Source organism: Mustelus asterias, chromosome 19 (assembly GCF_964213995.1).
Source record: "Mustelus asterias chromosome 19, sMusAst1.hap1.1, whole genome shotgun sequence".
NCBI classification, from domain to species: domain Eukaryota; kingdom Metazoa; phylum Chordata; class Chondrichthyes; order Carcharhiniformes; family Triakidae; genus Mustelus; species Mustelus asterias.
Window position 1 is genome coordinate 45,610,129 of NC_135819.1, and position 18,652 is coordinate 45,628,780.

General features: G+C 43.5%; 1 protein-coding gene across 5 annotated transcripts in view; it reads right to left on the reverse strand.

Annotated features, from left to right (window-relative positions):
* The window catches only part of anks1b (ankyrin repeat and sterile alpha motif domain containing 1B), a 591,188-nt gene that overhangs the window by 161,643 nt on the left and 410,893 nt on the right, over nucleotides 1-18,652 (reverse strand). The gene's annotated exons all lie outside the window — the stretch shown is intronic.

Genomic DNA, 18,652 nt, shown 5'->3' on the forward strand with positions numbered 1-18,652 from the left:
CCTAAAGGACATTAGTGAACCAGATGGGTTTTTCCGACAATCGACAATGGTTTCATGGTCATAAGTAGATTCTTATTAACAGATATATTTTATTGTATTCACATTCCACCAGCTGCCATGGCAGGATTCGAATCCGGATCCCAGAACTTTAGCTGAGTTTCTGGATCAATAGTCTAGTGGTAATATCACTATTCCATCGCCTCCTCCAGATCAGGAACTAAATGAGTATGGCATAATACACTGATGTCTCGAATACCTGTGGTACCCCAAGTGTCAGTTCTCGTAACATCCTGCATCATTACTGTATGTTGCACTTTCACCTCAGCTAATTCAAATTTGTGCAATATTTTATAAAGCACTTTGTGTTATTATAACCTGGCCTCAACAACATGGCGACCACTCTCCAGAAACTTCAACTTTGAAGTTCTCCCACCATTTCTCCCACATGGATGACGAGAGAATTCCCAAGCAGATCTGTGGAAAATATCTCAGGGCGAATGACATTATCAGCGCAGACAATACAAGGACAGCCCAAAAATCAAACCTTACAAATTTCAGCATTACGGATCTTTCCTCTTGGGCTTACACTGCAGCTGACTGGCCCATGTCACAGCAAGGACAGAAATGTGGTTCATTCAGTGTACTCTGAGGATGCCAGATTTGGAACACTCAGAATGCCCAGAGGAAGGCCAGAGGTGGCACAGCTGCAGATGTTTCACCGCTACTCCCCCCACTTCGTACACTAACAGCGTACAATACAAACTGCTCGTTCAATCATGAGGACCCGCAGAGGATGGTGAAGTCACTTACAGCTTGGACACACTCGAATAATGAGGAGATGACTACCCACCATTACGGCAGCCGCTACTTTGGTGATATTATTCAGCTGGTTTGGACATTATTCCCTTTGTTGCAGAGCTGCCTGGACATTCAGCAAATGAAACAATTCATTCAATCTGGGCTCATTAAATTTTTATGCCAGTGATTCACCCACAATTTCTCAGTTTGAAAAAAAAGCTTAATCATTGCAGATGCATAAATGTTGCTGCAATCTTGAAAAGCGGTGGTAGCAACAGAACTAACTGACACGCTCACCATGAATGTCTGAATCGCAGTGTTTGCAGTTAACCATCAATGCAAATAACAAAGGATAAATCAGAGGGGGAGGCAAAAAAATCCTTGAACTCAGTTCAAGCAGTTCTGAAGCACAATTCCCTTTAGCTGGACTATTATACAACATTTAACAATCCACAAAAGACTTGAAGCCTCAGAGATGTGTTTGCAAAATTGGTTCATTCAACAGGAAGCGTTGAAGAAAATAATTAACGCTATACATTCTCTCTCGCATTTCATTATGGCTGGGCAGAACATCCAAAAGAATTGTGAGACATGTACACATTGTAATTATAGCTCTTGCTGTAAACCGCCTGAAATTTCCAACAGAGATTACAAAACAATGGATAACTTTTATGGTGTGAACATATGGTCATTAAAATTAACTAGCTGGACTAGAGCCAAGCCATAGTGAGTGTGATCTGTCACTAACTGATAGTCCTCCATAAGCCATCACCTGTTGCTAAGCAAACAATGTCGTTAAGGATGCCTCTTTAAATTGGACATGTTATTACACATGAGAAATAAGTGGAAGTAAACGACAGCCAGGGTAGATTTTGTGGAGAGCTCGTTTATAAGCTGCATTAGTGCTTTACAAATGAATATATTACAGAATCATAGAACCCTCCAGTGCAGAAGGAGGCCATTCGGCCCATCGAGCCTGCACCGACAACAATCGTATCTAGGCACTATCCCCATAATCCCACATATTTACCCTGCTAATCACCTTGACACTCAGAAGCAATTTAGCATGGCCAGTCCACCTAACCCGCACATCTTTGGACTGTAGGAGGAAACCGGAACATCCGGAGGAAACGCACGCAGACGCCGCAAACTCCACACAATCACCCGAGGTTGGAATTGAATTCGGGTCCCTGGTGCTGTGAGGCTGCAGTGCTAACCACTGTGTCACCCTGGTGACAACAATGTGATTAGGTCATTTTGTGTTAACTATCCCAATTTCTTCGCACTTTAATTTACTTACTTACATAATATAAAAATAGGGTCACGTGTTTCAGTTAACATTTTCTCATTTTGTTTTCAGTTATTTTCAATGGGAGTTTCTTGGATTTGCCTATTCCGAAACCACAGCCAGACACAGTTTGTGACATCCCATGATAGGGGGATTGCACTGTCAGATTAAGGAGTCCATTCAATCCAACATCTAGAAACTTCCAGAAAGTTTTATAGAACATGATCCTTGAATTGAGAAGTTGCATGTTAAATGATCACATAAATGAACCAAGAAAATGTTTTCCAAGATGAAGAATTGATTTTCACTGTATTCTTTTTAAAATGTGATGTGATTGATACTTGGAAACAAAAATAAGGATCTAGGCTGGTGGAGGTACCGACCAGGGAGTTTTAAACATGTACATTGTATAAATACCTGTATCTTCCTGGAAATCTGATCTTCAATTGACATAGACAAGATCAGCTATCCACTCCCAGATCTACAAAACTGCTATTCAAATTCTGAAAAGAGGGAAATGGCACACCCTACTAGAATCACAGAATCCCTACAGTGCAGGAGGCCATTCAGCCCATCGAGTCCACGCTGACTCTCTAGCAGAGCATCTTACCCAGGCCCACCCCACCCCCATAACCCCACGTATTTACCCCACTAATTCCCCTCACCTACAGATCTTGTGACACTAAGGGGCAATTTAGCATGGCCAATCCGCCTAACCTGCTCATCTTTGGACTGTGGGAGGAAACCAGAGCACCCAGGGAGAACGTGCAAAATCCACACAGACAGTTACCCGAGGCTGGAATCGAACCCGGGTCCTTGGCACTGTGAGGCAGCAGTGCTAACCACTTTGCCACCGTGCCACCCTTCTAATCGATGGGAGTTCGCAGTAATGCTGCTCCATGGGGCAGTGCAGTCCCCATACCATTCTGTACGTGAAAGTATTTGAACTTCTAGTGATTATTAATGTTCCTTGATTACATTCACACACTTTCAGAGTGAAGGGAATGGTAAGAGAGTGGAAAAATGGAGACAAGTAAATAGAAACACATCGTCAGAATTTTACATTGCTTGGGCAGGCGCGGATGAGTCAGAAGTGTGTCTGCTGACAATCAAGCAGGCAATTTAGCCCATTAAGGGGCCAATTTAACGCAATTTTATGTGGCCTGTCTGCTTTTACGGTTGGCCGATCGTCCAGGCAGCCTTTAGGTTTCAGCTGCAACCTCAATCCAGCGGGGGGGGGGTGGGATGAAATGTCAAGACTGAAATAAAATTTGAAAAGGTGTCTGGGGACTGAAGTTTGTGTTTGAATGTGATGCCTGGACACACTTTGCATAGGCTTTCCATCAAAATTTATTTGTTTCTTTCTACAGGTCTGCAGCTTCACTGAGACAGCTCCACAGTGGCTGTCCTCCTGAGGCAGCACATCAGCAGTGGCAGCCATCACCCTCCCTTTTCATGGTGCCTGCCCTCTCCAACATTGCTGAGCCTTTTCCAGCATGCATTTCATGCTGGAAGCCTATTCACTGGCCAGCCAGTGTGAAATCGTGTCCCAGGCTGGCCGTGGTCAGAAGCACTTCTGGGCCGGTCAAGTGTGTGTACCCGATGGGCAAAAAAATCAAGTCAAAAGAAAAAGGGGTGGCGGGTGGTAATGAGGCAAAGAAGTTCCAATACCATATACCTAGAATTGTTTTCAGCACATGCCAAATATTCATTGTTTTTACATTCAAAATGTGATCTGTAGATAAATGGAAAAGAGCATTGGACCAGCAAAAGGATAGGGAAAAGAGCAATAATGAGAGGAAATGATCATGATGTGATCACTGTGACAGGATAGTACTTCTTTCAAGCTGCAAACAATAAACTCAGGGAAAAGATTAATGGGCTGGATGGAATGCTCCCCTGCCAGTGGGTTTGGAGGTGCTGAGGGGCTTGCCGAGATTACAGAGCTACCGAGCATTCAATTGGCCGGCAGCTCTCTCAGGTGAACCTGCCTCCTGAGAAAGGGGCAGACGTTTTGCCTTAAGGCAATTAATTGCAGCTCCTGATGTCAAATTGTCGTGGGTAGGTATCCAAAAACCTATCTAGATTCCCCAGCCAGGGGAAATGTTCACTCAGCATCCAGCCTGTCAAGTCCTCATGGATTTTAGATACTTCAATATCAATTATATCACGTCTCACCCATCCAGCGTAACAGATTTGTCAAACAAGGTTTCTCTTTCATAAAGCCAAGTTGACTCTGTTTAACACGATGATGATTTTATGTGTCCTGCTCCTGCTAACAATAGATTCTAACATTTTCCCAACTACTAATGCAAATCTAACTGGACTACAGTTTTATGCTTTCTCTCTTCCTCCTTTCCTAATTAGCAGAGTTATATTTGCTTCCAAATCTTCGGAACTGTTCTAGAATTTGTGGAATTCTGGAAGATCAAACAAAAATCCATCCACTATCTCTGCATCTCCCTCTTTTGAAATCCTAAGATGCAGGTAAACACTACGATGTATTCTTGCTGGCTGACAAGGTATTGGTTAAATGAAATAAAAGCATATTGAAAAGGCATGTGTATGTTTCCTTTTTTCTTGCCCAAATATCCTCTTTGATCTCTCTGCTACCTTTGACACCCCTAACCACTCCTGCCTCCTTTACAGTCCTTCCTCATAGTTTAACCCTTCCCTCCACTCAATGCAAGTGGTTAACTTGCTGCCAATCACTTCTCCCTTTTTTGCTCAGGTCTACCTCAGTGACACATCCTGGAACCCCTCCTCTTCAGCCTTTAAGTTTAAGTTTATTTATCAGTGTCACAGGTAAGCTTACATTAACACTGCAGTGAAGTTACTGTGAAAATCCCCTAGTCGCCACACTCCGGCGCCTGTTCGGGTACACTGAGGGAGAATTTAGCATGGCCAATGCATCTAAACAGCGCGTCTTTCAAGCTGTGGGAGGAAACTGGAGCACCCGGAGGAAACCCACGCAGACACGGGGAGAACGTGTAGACTCCGCACTGACAGTGACCCAAGCCGGGAATCAAACCCAGCTCCCTGGCACTGTGAGGCAGCAGTGTTAACCATTGTGCTGTGATACCAATCAAAGGTACACCTCTTGTACCTCTAATCTCAATTCAACCAAACTTCATGACTGCCAGAGATCTTGGTCATCTGCCCAGTTTCCAACTTTGTTTTGTCCTTCTTGTCCACTAGATTACTAAACCCTCCTCTTCAAGCCCTGCAATATTGCCTGCCTCTGACCCTACCTCTTTCTTCCTGCTGCATAACCCGTTTTCCCATTTCTTTATCATCTTAAGGCCTGACGTCCATAATGCCCAGCTATTTTATATCACCCCATACCAACACATCCCCCATCAAGTCTCATGTAACTGCCTACGCTATCCCATAATCCACATACATTTCAAGATCCACTGGCAACCCATGTCTTAGAGTGCTGAGTTCAAAATTATCTTCCTTCTTTTCAAATATTTTCGTGCCTTTGCCCCCACACTATCAGAGTGACTTTCTCCTCCCTTATGCCTCTGCACAGACCCCCTCTGTTCTTCTGACACTACATTACTACTTAATTCTACTACACCACTGGTGGAAATTCATTCACCCACTAAGGTTCCTGTCTCTATCCAGCTCCCCACCCACCCCCGTCTCACTCCTTCCTTCTGTTTTAAAATAACTCTATAACTCTCCTCAATCATACTTGCACATCCCAATTTTTCCATTCCCTTTTCTTTTCCCATTTTCAGTGTCCATAAGACCATAAGGTGTAGGAGCAGAAGTTTGCCATTCGGCCCATTGAGTCTGCTCTGCTATTCAATGAGATCATGGCTGATTTGATATAATCTTGAACTCCACTTCCCGTCTTATCCCCATAACCCTTGATTTCCTTACCGATTAGAGGGCTGTATGCCTTTCATTCTTATTGTACATCGGATATTTTTCTATGTATGAGAAATGGTATTGAATTGTAAGCCACTGCCACATGCAACAGTTACTGAGCACCTGCAAAGGGGTTACTCAACAGCAGCCATCTAAATCCCCAAGTCAAAAGCAAGGCAATAAAATGACTACTCCAGAAGATCTGAATTTAAAGAAAACTGAAGAGAACCATGCCCAAAACAGCACCCACATGTGCGCACAGGTATAATGGCACCATATAACATCTGCGGAGTTTACAATATATTGCCTCCTAGATCATAAAGCTCTGTGAAATAACAGCACAGATTAAATTATTCAAATTACACTGACAATATAGCCAACTAGATATTTCTCTTAATGAAAAGGCTGCATACAAAGCAAATTCCACGCAAACGTTTCTTCCTTTTAAGAATACCGATAGTCAAATTTAATGCACTATTTGTGTGACAGTTTGCAGACTTCATACATTCAACTCTTTCAGTACTAAATGTATTGGACCATGAAAGCTTGTCATCAGAGGCTGACAGTTCTGGAAAATGAAGTGTTACCACATTGTGCCTAACTATTATCCTAGTAGCGGAGTCTTTGCTCAAGAATACTTAGGTGCAGTGCAGAACTTCATCTACAATTATTTCAGCTGAATTTCAATGTCAACATCAGGTGCTTTACTGAAAGCAGAGTTCTGTTTATCATTCCTTATCTCTTATTGCCACTCTCTACATTACCATATTAATCCTAATTAGTGCTCACTGGTTTTGTTCTGTGAGTTTAGATAAATTTTGATTTAAGACCATTAAAACTGTTGGAAAGGCAACTGGTCAGATAAGATTCAAACCCAGGGAATTTTGTTGAGGTGAGCACATTGCAATCAAGCAGAGGGGCTCCTATAACACTGGAGAAAATACTTTTTTAATATATACACATTGAAAGGATTGCGATTTTTGGGAAAGAGGAAGACAGTGAGCATTTACCTAATTCTCCTCTGGTTTCCAGCTTCACTAGGTTGTTGCATGTGAATAGGTAAACAAGCTGTTTCCCAGCACGTTGCAAGTTGTCCTTGGAACACTGTTCTGTGCCACTTACAAGGCAATACTTGAGGGTGGTTTACTGATTACTCCCCGTTTAAGTCCTTGTCCTCCCAATAGAGGCACAAATGGTTTTTACTTCTCAGAGCAGCACAACTGAGGTCAGGAACCAACTAAGGTTTGGAATTCAACTTATTCATAGAAATCATAGAAAGATTGTTTGAGCACTTATTGTTTGAGGACTCCATCGCTCCAAGTATATTTGGCATATAAGAACATAGGAACATTAGAACTAGAAGCAGGAGTAGGCCGTCTGGCCTCTCAAGCTTGCTCTGCCATTCAATAAGATCATGGCTGATCTTTTCGTGGACTCACCCGCCCGCTCACCATAATCCTTAATTCCTTTACTGTTCAAAAATTTATCTATCCTTGCCTTAAAAACATTCAATGAGGTAGCCTCATTGGGCAAGCAATTCCACAGATTCACAACCCTTTGGATGAAGAAGTTCCTCCTCAACTCAGTCCTAAATCTGCTCCCCATTATCTTGAGTCCATGCCCCCTAGTTCTAGTTTCACCTGCCAGTGGAAACAACCTCCTTGCTTCCATCTTATCTATTCCCTTCATAATCTTATGTGTTTCTATAAGATCTCTCCTCATTCTTCTGAATTCCAATGAGTATAGCCCCAGTCTACTCAGATTCTCCTCATAGGCCAACCCTCTCAACTCCGGAATCAACCTAGTGAGTCTCCTGTGCCAGTATATCCTTTCTCAAGGAAATAAATTTTACAGTAAATTTTGCTTAGCCAATTTCTCTTGTCATTCTGGTATTTGCAACATTTATGCTATATTGATAAATGCTGTTTGAGTCCTTCCATACAACAGAGGACGCATACAGCATTTATCAATATGCAGAAATGTTGCAAATACCTACAGTGCCAAGAGAAATTATCTAAGCAAAATATACTGCATGTGCCAAATATCAGGGAATGTTGAATCCCACAAATGGGTAGGAGCATTACTAAGAAATTGAACATCTTGAATCAGACAAGAACATTGCAGCATTCTGTCACTGAAGCATTGGTCACTTTTTAACATTGCTGTGGGTGGTGGTTGACTGTTTTGCAGCTTGTATAACAGAAAAAAGATCAACAAGGTATTGCAATGGAAATACTCAAGCACACATCATCAAGACATACGAAAGAACAGTGTTACAAGGGTCTACTCCCCCTGGCAGGGATGCTGGAATAGTCAGAAGAAAGCGATCAGGACAGAGTGCCAAAAAAAAGCATTGCATAACTTACAAATGCATATAGTAGCAATGGTATGCAGATGCCGGCATTGGACTGGGATGGGCACAGCAAGAAGTCTCACAACGCCAGGTTAAAGTCCAACAGGTTTATTTGGAATCACGAGCTTTCGGAGCGCCCCTCCTTCCTCAGGTGAATGTATTGTAGCAAGACATTCCATATATTATAGATATTCCACTTGAGTTGCTACTAAACATAATTTACTAGGCACAAATTCTCAGGGAAAATAAAGACAATGGGAATTTAAGTTGAATGAACTTTATTTAAAAAAAAGCCTTGAGAATTATCTAAGCTTGGATATGGTACAAAATGACCCGACTACTGTACAGACAAATGAGCCCTGTACTCTATTGTTTTCAGATTATTCTGGTGCCTTATATCTGATCCCGTCGTCTTACAGTGTTCTACACTGTAACAAACCTGCTATTCTTTTTCCAAGTGGCTGCAGTGAAGCTCATTTTTAAAGTGTTAAAGGTAATCTGTCTCAGTGGCAAAACTAGAAACAGTAAGCCGAAAAGTAAAATTGTCCATGGCATCTTCTGCTCTATTTTGGTAGATTGTTGCACACAGTGACAAGCATCAGTGAAGGCTGTGCTTGAAGCATTTTTCCTTTCATAACAAACGAGGAATGTTCACAAGCACCAGAATCTCATTTTCCTCCACTAGAACAATAATGTTCACTCGGATAGCCCCTTCCCAAAGGCAATTAGGGATGGGCAATAAATGCTTGTCTGGCCAGTGACCCCCACATCTGTGAAAGCATAACATTTTTTTTTAAACTCCAAAAGTGTCTCGCTGATTCACTTAAGGGAAATGTCAAGCCAAGAGGAGGGAAGCAGAAGACTGTCTCGATGAGTTTTAAGAAGGTATTGGAAAGAAAGGTGGAAGAGACTAACAGCTTTAGAGTGTGTGGGACCCAGGCTCCACTGTCGTTTCTTCATTCATCTATGGGGTGTGAGCATTGCTGGCTAGGGCAACATTTATTGCCCATCCCTAATTGCCCTATGAGAAGGTGGTGGTGAGCTATCTTCTTGAACCACTGCAGTCCACGTTGTGTATATACACTCATGGTGCTGTTTGGGAGGGGATTCCAAAATTTTGACCCAGTGATAGTGAAGGAATAGTGATATATTTCCAAGACAGGATGGTGAGTGGCGTGGAGGGGAACTTCCGGGTGGTGGTGTCCCCACGCGTCTGCTACTCTTGTCCTTCTAAATGTGGGCAATCAAGGGTGTGGCAGGTGCTGTTGATGGAGCCTTGGTGAGTTCCAGCAGTGCATCTTGCAGATGGCATACACTGCTGCCACTGTGCATCGGTGGTGGAGTGATTGAATGTTTGCAGATGGGATGCCAATCAAGTGGGCTGCTTTATCCTGAATGCTGCCAAGCTTCTTGACTGTTGTTGGAGTAGCAATCAGCCAGGCGAGTGGAGGGTATTCCATTACACTCCTAGTTGGTGCCTTGTAGATAGTGGACAGAATTTGGGGAGTCAGGAGGTGAGTTAGTTGCTGCAGGAATCCTGGCCTCTTACCTATAGCCACAGTATTTATATGGCCAGTCCAGTTCAGTTTCTAGTCAGTGATAACCCCAGGATGTTGATAGTGGGGGATTCAGCGATGGCAATGCCATTGAATGTCAAGGGACAATGGTTAGATTCTATCTTGTTGATGATGTTTATTGTCTGCCACCTGTGTGGCACAAACCTGCCACCTGTCAGCCCAAGCCTGAATATTGTCAAGGTCCTTCTGCATTTGGACATGGACTGTTTCAGTATCTGAAGATTTATGAATAGTGCTGAACATTGTACAAACATCAGTGAACTCATAAGGTCTCCTGACCTTATGATGAAGGGAAGGTCATTGATGAAACAAGCTGAAGGTGGTTGAGCCTAGGGCCTGAGGAACTCCTGCAGTGACATCCTGGATCTGAGATCATTGACCTCCAACAACCACAGCCCTCTTCCCTTGTGCCAAGTATGACTCCAACCAGCAGAGAGTTTCCCCCCGATTTCCACTGACTCCCATTTTGCTTGAGCTAATTGATCAAATGCTGCCTTGAAGTAAAGGACAGACACTGAAGGAAAACAGCGGTGGGGGAAGGAGGCAAAAAAGCCTAGTCAGAAGGATGGTTTATTTGTGGTTCTCTGGGGAGTCCAGCTGGGTTGAGGCAGGGCCATTGCTTGAAAAATGAGCCATGTCATTTAAAATCTGATGCTTCGCTGGGTGGGAAACCAAAGCAGGTTAGCAAGTACAGGAACAATGAGCAAGCTAGACTTGGAGTGGAACCAGCTACATTTAGCAGAAATGCTGAAGATTGTGGAGGGTGCACGGTGGGAGGCCAGCATGGAAGAGCATTGACACAGCTGTTTCCACAGATCATAGAATAGAATCCCTACATTGCAGACGGAGGCCATTCGGCCCATTGAACTTGCACTGACAACAATCCCACCCAGGCCCTATCCCCATAACCCCACATATTTACCCTGCTAATCCTCCTGACACGAAGGGGCAATTTTAGCATGTCCCATTAACCTACACCGGACATCTTTGGACTGTCGGAGGAAACCGGAGCACCCGGAGGAAACCCACACAGACACGGGGAGAATGTGCAAACTCCACACAGATAGTGACCCGAGGTCGGAATGGAACCCGGGTCCCTGGCGCTGTGAGGCAGTAGTGTTAACCACTGTGCCACCGTGCCGTAAAAGGCATGGATGAGAATTTTGCCAGAAGAATGAAATAAGGCAAAGCTGCAGGTATAGGAATAAACAGTCTTGTTAGTGAAGATATGAGGGGACAATTTTCATTCTCATTGTCTGGACACTAATCTGGTGAAGATCACACGTCCATTGTCAAAGCTGTCACATGTGATTGAGCTGGACCCATGTGACAGGAACTGACAGTATCAAGACGATGTAAAGGCACCTTATAATAGTCTCTCTGTCTACACATATCGCAAACACCTACGTGGCTACATTGGAGACAAGTGACACCCATCTTGCCCCACCTGCAAGTAAAAAGTTAAGCCCCATTTCAGAAATTTGTGATTTCAGTAATGGTTAATCCAGGAGAGGATTCAGCTGAATACAAACCTCCCACATACACAATCATCATCCAGGCAGGCAGTCACTATCTTATTCACACAGTCACTTGTTTATTCAGTAACCCACAGTCTCTCATCCATCCCACGCAGACACCCACAGTTAATCAGCCACACAATCACTAACCTATAGCCATCCAACCTTTCGCTAATACACAACCACCTATAATTCTACCCTGTTATGCAAACTGGTAAAAAAAAACATCTCTATTTGTTGATTCACAGCTGCCTTTCTCATCTATGAAACGCAGGGTGAACGTAGAATCACCTGAGAAATAACTCGTTTATACGTGAGAAAAATTAAAATTGATTTAATTAAAAATATTTTTTCTAAGTGGTTAGGGAGAGTGCATGTCACACAGTATCCAGTCAGCATTACGATTCTGATAATTGGTGCACTGACTTTGATGCCACAGAATGGAAAGATTAGGGTTCACTCCCCAATTCTGCAGTGTTGACTCTCTTGACCACTCCACAGGAGGGAAAGCTTTCCAGTGGAAGAGGAAAGGGAAGGGGAAACAAATTGTCGGGTAATATTCCGGGGACCCAGGTTCAAATCCCACCGCAGCAAATGGTGAAACTTGAGTTCAATAAAAATCATGAATTAAAAGTCTAATGATGATCATGAAACCATTGTTGATTTTGTAAAAACCGATCAGACTCACTAATAGCTTTAAGGGAAGGAAATCTGCTGTCCTTACCTGGTCTGGCCTACGTGACTCCAGATCCACAGCAAATGTGGTTGACTCTTAAATGCCTTCTTTTTAATTGGTCTAGCAAGCCATTTAGTTCAAGGGAAATTAGGAATGGGCAATTAATACTGGCCCAACCAGTGACGCCCACATCCCATGAGTAAATGAAATGATTCGTTGGTAACTCATGGCAACTGGCCCTGACCAGGCCTGGAGGATAGGCCAGAGCTAATCACAAGGGAAAGTAGTCAATCATCCACGTAAAAGTTCAGATTCCAATGTCTCTTCAGGCTTCCTGCAGGAAAATGTGACCATCCAGGAGTTAGATAAGGACAGGTCACATTTTCCCCTGAAACTTGGCTTCCGCTGAGGTACGATAGAAGACACATAACACCCCAGCCCACATTTCCTTCAAGCCCAAGCTTAAAGCTGGGAGCATCATAGCACTGAATTGACTGCCCTAGTTAATACAAGAACCGTCGCTTGAATAAAAGTAGATGTTTGCTGGAACTGATTTAAACTAGCAAATATGGGGGAGAGCCTGGAGAAGGCTTTATAAATAATAAAGGCAATGTAAATAACTCTATGAAAACAAACAAAGGGGAAGAGATTGGAGTAGTGACCAGAAATTGTGCTTTAGGCACCACAAGAGCAGGGAAAACTAAAAGATGAAAAGTAAATAAACCAGGAGAAAGAAGTAAGAAATCAATGAATAAAACATGAGGGTGGAAGGATAGATAAGGTATTGGTCCAAATACACATTGTTCACATAAATGTATGGAGTATAAAGAATAGATTGATTGAATAATAGGCACAAATTCAACTTGGAGGGTATGTGACAGCAGTCATGACTGACACATGGCTGCTAGATGCTTAGGGCTGGTTACCGAACATGCCAGGTTATAAGATGTACAGTGAAGTGAGGGGGAGGTGTAGCTTTAGTGGTTGACCTCACGCTGGTATACCATTTACAATGGAGGTCCTTTTCAATCACCAAATGGATTGCCCGCCCATTAAAGAACCTGTCTGATCATTGGTCCATTGATTTCCCAATGCAGAATAACCTCGCGAAAAAAGGAGGAAAATCAGATGGGGAGCATTGCTAATGTCCAGTGTTTCTGTGCACAATGGGAGGAGGAAGAAACAAATTGTAAAGAAGTTACTTTGACTCAAGGCAGCTAATCAGAGAAATTGATTACATTCACCATGCCGTGAATTTAAAATCCAAGGAAAAAGGATTTTTGTCATAATCTCAGCTGGCATCATTGCCAACACCAGGTTAGGGCAAAGGTTCACAGTAATGTCTCGCCCTGTCCGGAGGATGTAAGGCCCAGCCCTGCAGTAACTGGCTCAGCGAAACAGTAAAATCATGGCGCCCCGGGAAACAGGCCCACTGACAGGGAACTGGTGCTAGTACAAGTCGAACCTGCCAGATCTTTCCCACCATTGCAGTGAAGGGGAAAATTTGCCCTCACATATTTTGTCGAGATGGTGATCTCAAAAACTTCTCAAGGTTTTTGACACCACAAGGAATGTGTTGAGGAATGCTGTCTTCAGCATCTTGAGCATTCACAATGAGTTTCCTGTCAGATACACACCAGGCAATTGTATTTATGTTGGAGATAACGGGCGGGACTTTCCACGCCCATCTACGGTGTCTCGCTGCAGCTGAGGCGATCCACCATTGGCCGGCAGCAGGATCTTCTGATCCCACCGCTGTCAGCGGGATTTTCCGTTCTATTCACCCCCTGCTGCCGGAAAACCCGGAGCGGTGGTTCACTGTCGATGGGACCAGAAGGTCCTGCTGGCAAGAACGGCCGGAAAACTCGGGCCACTGAATGGGAAAGTAAACGCGTCAAGATACTCAATTCTTGAAAGGGGATCCTGATACTAACCAAAGCCGACAATGATCTGACAGAAGTAAGTTTTCTACTGATTTGACAGTGTAATGGGGCACACCACAGACTTCTTCAAGAACACAAAGGGTATTTATTAACAAGGAAAAATTGTACAGAGGCTGGTAGCCCATTGGCTGCCCTGGTCCCTACATGTCTTCAGACTGTCTTCTGCCTAAGAGAGAGCTCCATCCCCTGGAGTGATTACCCACTCTCAGTTCCAACTGGTCCCTCAAACCAGTTGACCCTCTTCAGCTGTGTTGCCCTTAAAGGGGCAGTCACCACAATTGCCACACACAGTCTAAATGAATTGTTGACCAATGAACTTAATGTGAAAACAAAATTAGTTTTGAAATGGGAAGTCGCAAATTGGAAAAATGTGGGATTTCCTTTAAATTCTTCAACAAACGTTTGGATGGAGAACAAGAATAATGTATTATTATGGGCCCCTTGTGGTCAGGTGACTCATGACCTCCAGGATTGTTACAAAAATACTGATATTATTTATGAGCATGAATAAAAACTTGAAATGTGGAAGCCAAGTTTAAACGTAGCTGGACTCTGCAATTTGCAAACTGTAGAACTGGAACAGACGGTTTTCAAGCAGCCAAGCCTTGGAGAATCAACTTTCCATCGAAGCCAGGCAGGCCTGAAACTGCCTGGCCAGGCGCTAATGGCCACATTGTTTCAGAACAAACTGTTGTTTACACCTCCAGTGAACCTGCTTGGTTAGAAGAATGCTATGATGTGGAGATGCCGGCGTTGGACTGGGGTAAACACAGTAAGGAGTCTAACACCACCAGGTTCAAAGATATGTGGGTTAGGTTGATTGGTCATGCTAAAAATTGCCCTTAGTGTCCTGGGATGCATAGGTTAGAGGGATTAGTGGGTAAATATATGGGGGTAGGGCCTGGGTGGGATTGTGGTCGGTGCAGACTCGATGGGCCGAATGGCTTCTTTCTGTACTGTAGGGTTTCTATGATTTCTTTCTATGATGAGGTTAAAGTCCAACAGGTTTATTTGGTAGCAAATGTCACTAGCTTTCGGAGCGCTGCTCCTTCGTCAGATGGAGCAGAAATCTGCTCTCAAACAGGGCACAGAGACACAAAATCAAGTTACAGAATACTGATTAGAATGTGAATCTCTACAGCCAACCAGGTCTTAAAGATACAGACAATGTGAGTGGAGGGAGCATTAAGCACAGGTTAAAGAGATGTGTATTGTCTCCAGACAGGACAGCCAGTGAGATTCTGCAAGTCCAGGAGGCAAGCTGTGGGGGTTACTGATAGTGTGACATAAACCCAACATTCCGGTTTAGGCCGTCCTCATGTGTGGCTATCAGTTTCTGCTCAGCGACTCTGCGCTGTCGTTTTGTCTCATCTGCTTGGCAGAGTTTCGCAGCTGGTCTGCATCCTGAGCGCAAGTTGAGAATTCTATCTTGGATTCTACTAGAAGAATGCTACGCAGACTTGGTGGCACCCAGCTCAGGAGGAGGCCAGAGGCACAGAGTGACAAGGACAGTACTTGACAGTTGAAGGTTCAAAGCCATGTTCTGCGACCTCAAGATATGAAAAGTAATCACCTCATTGGATCTTCCTGCCCCCACCCAATGCTAGTATTTGACACAGGTCACAGAATCTTCTAGAAAGGTGCAAAGAGGGGAATAAAAGGAGCAAGTTGGAGCCCCAGCTTTCTTTGCCTTTTTGCACTTTCTTCAAGAGTGTCTCCAGAGAACACCTTGGATTGGCAGCTGAGCTACACCGCATCTTTAGCTCCTTGTACCTCATGGCGAGCATCATCAGACTAACCAAACCCAGAAGCCCAAGCCGGTGAGACGACCCAAAGACCAGAACCAGCCCTAGGTGAGAGGGGAAGCCAAAATCGACGACTGCAGATCCTGAAACATCAGCCAACCCTCACAGACTGGGACCAGCCTGACCCAGCCTTATTGTACAGGTATTACCAGCCTTTTCAGACAAACAGTTCAAATACAGTGAAAGGGACCTGTGGATAGGGTGGAGTGAATCCACAGAAGTGTGTGTCAGAAGTAGATAGCGAGTGTAGATTTGAGACTGTTTACTTAGAGATTTAAGACTATTTACTGAAGAGTCTTGTGAAGAGATTGATAGAGTTTGATGGAGTTTAATTAAAGTACAATAGTAGAGTCTGATAAATATTGATTTTCCTTGATGAAGTGTTCAATAAAGTTGTGTTGAATCTTTCCCTGACTCTTGCCCCCTTTGTCTATCTCACTGCATAACGCGCCTGAGTTAAAAAGGGTTCCTGCAAACTGGTCAAGATTAGTCAGGGTACATTTACACACCTTTCACTTTATAACACCCTTTAATGTTTTAAATTGGCCTTCACATGAGTACTGTTAAAGAAAATTCATCATCAAGCCACTGAGAATATCTTAGGGAAAATGACTAAAATTTGCTCAGAGATAGATTTTAAGGAACGTCTCAAAGAAGAAATAGGAAGCAGAAAGGTGGAGAGGTTTAGGGAGGGAATTTCAATGTGTAGGGTATTGGCAGCTGAAAGCATGGCATAGTAACTACAACCAAGGAAGTCTAATAGGCCAACATTGAAGGAGTGCAATATCTTGAAAAATTGTAAGGCTGGAGAAAATTACAAAAATAGGAGCGATGAGGCCATGGACGAGAACTTTTAAATCTCCAATATAGATTAGTGAGCATATGGGTGAATGAGACTTGGTCCAAGTTAAGGACATTGGCAGCAGCATGTTGGATCGTCTCAAGTTTACGGAGGGTGGAAGATGGGTGACTGACCAGGTGTGCATACAATAGTCTAGTCTGGAGGTACAAAGCCAAGAATGGGCATTACAGTGGCAGATGAGCTGAAGCAAGGGTGCAGATGGTGATGTTATGGGCATGAACAAACACTGGGCTCAATCTTACCTGCCATTCACGCCGCGCTCCCACTGCAGCAAAGTCGGAGAATTTGGAGGACAGCCAAATCTCCATTCACTGCAACGGGATGGGAAAATCCACAGTTTTAGTGATGACATGGATATTTGGTAGGAAATTCACCCTGGGGTCAAATACAACACCAAGGTTGAGAACAGTCTGGTTGAGTGAGTAGTCGGCTAGGCAATGGAATTTGTGGTGGGAGTCTAAAGAAAATAGCTTCAGTGTTCATGGAACTTATTACATGATCTAATGAAGCACCAGTCAACTTAAATGTTGTGCATTCTCTGATGGAGTACACCAGAATGGGGTTAACCCCGGCACAGAAGTGCGTTAGATGAAAGCCACACATACAGCAAGGCAAGGGAGGACTATGTTCCGCATGGATCCCATGTGGCACTGACCATTGTTTTCCGTTCCATGTTCCACACACCCTTACTGTATTTACCCCAGTCCAACGTCGGCATCTCCACATCATGTCCACACACCCAAAGCCAGGATGATCCTTTCTTATATGGGCAAGCAATACCTGACTGCATTTGTAACTGGTAGTCTGATCGTGAAAGTCAATTTGGCTTTCCTATCTGACTGAAGGCAGAAGGAGAAGGAGCTGGGGGCAAGAAAAGGCCGTTAACAGCTTTTTCCACTTTCCTTGAGGGGGCAGCAAGAGTAGCAGGGCATCTTTTAAGGCAAAATTAGATACATGTTGAAACAAAAGAAGAGGCAAGGTTATAAGAAGGAGCAGTGGGATTGATTTTGATTTGCTTGGGAGAAGTGCCAGCACACAGAAGTAGGGCTCTTTCTGTGCTGTAAACCTCTACACTTCCGTATCCAAGAACAATTGTGGATATTTTGTAGCAGAAACATTTCTCTGACTTATTTCCGTCATTGAGTTAATTTCTGGAGCAACATTAGTGTTGAAGTGTGCTGCTCTAAAATGACTGCTTGCATGAGGCATAAAATTAGGCAAAGTATAATGTTTAACAAGCTGATCCAGCGCCAGTCATGGCGGGGAGTGTTGCTAAAAGCTTTATGTAATAAGAGTAATTTCCACTCAAGTCTACACTTTTGCAGTCCAATGTACAAAAACAGGAGCAGGTTATTTCCCTGTAACCTAAACAGATCCTAATATATTCATTATTCAGCTTACATGCTGCTATAATGAGCAGCATAACATCTTTTACATTGACTCAAGTGACTCATCCAAATGGGAGTCCTCTGGGTGAATCCTAATACTGACCAGCACCCATAATAACCTGCACATTCCAACCTCCACCCACACACCCTGGTTAGTTTGTGTGATATACCCACCAAGATTCTTAAGTGTCAGGGTCAACAATGATTTTTTAAATTTCCACTGTTACTCTTCCAGTTTATACTTAAGACAACTCAGTTAAAATGGCTCTTTAAAAAGCGTTAACACACTGGCTCACAAAGAATGCACAGTAAGAAGTCTCACAACACCAGGTTAAAGTCCAACAGGTATATTTGGTAGCACAAGCCACAAGCTTTCGGAGCACTGCCCCTTCATCAGGTAAGTGGGACTTCTGTTCACAAACAGGGCATATATAGATACAAACTCAATTTACAAGATAATGGTTGGAACGCGAGTCTCTACAGGTAATCAAGTCTTAAAGGTACAGACAATGTGAGCGGAGAGAGGGTTAAGCACAGGTTAATGAGATGTGTATTGTCTCCAGGAC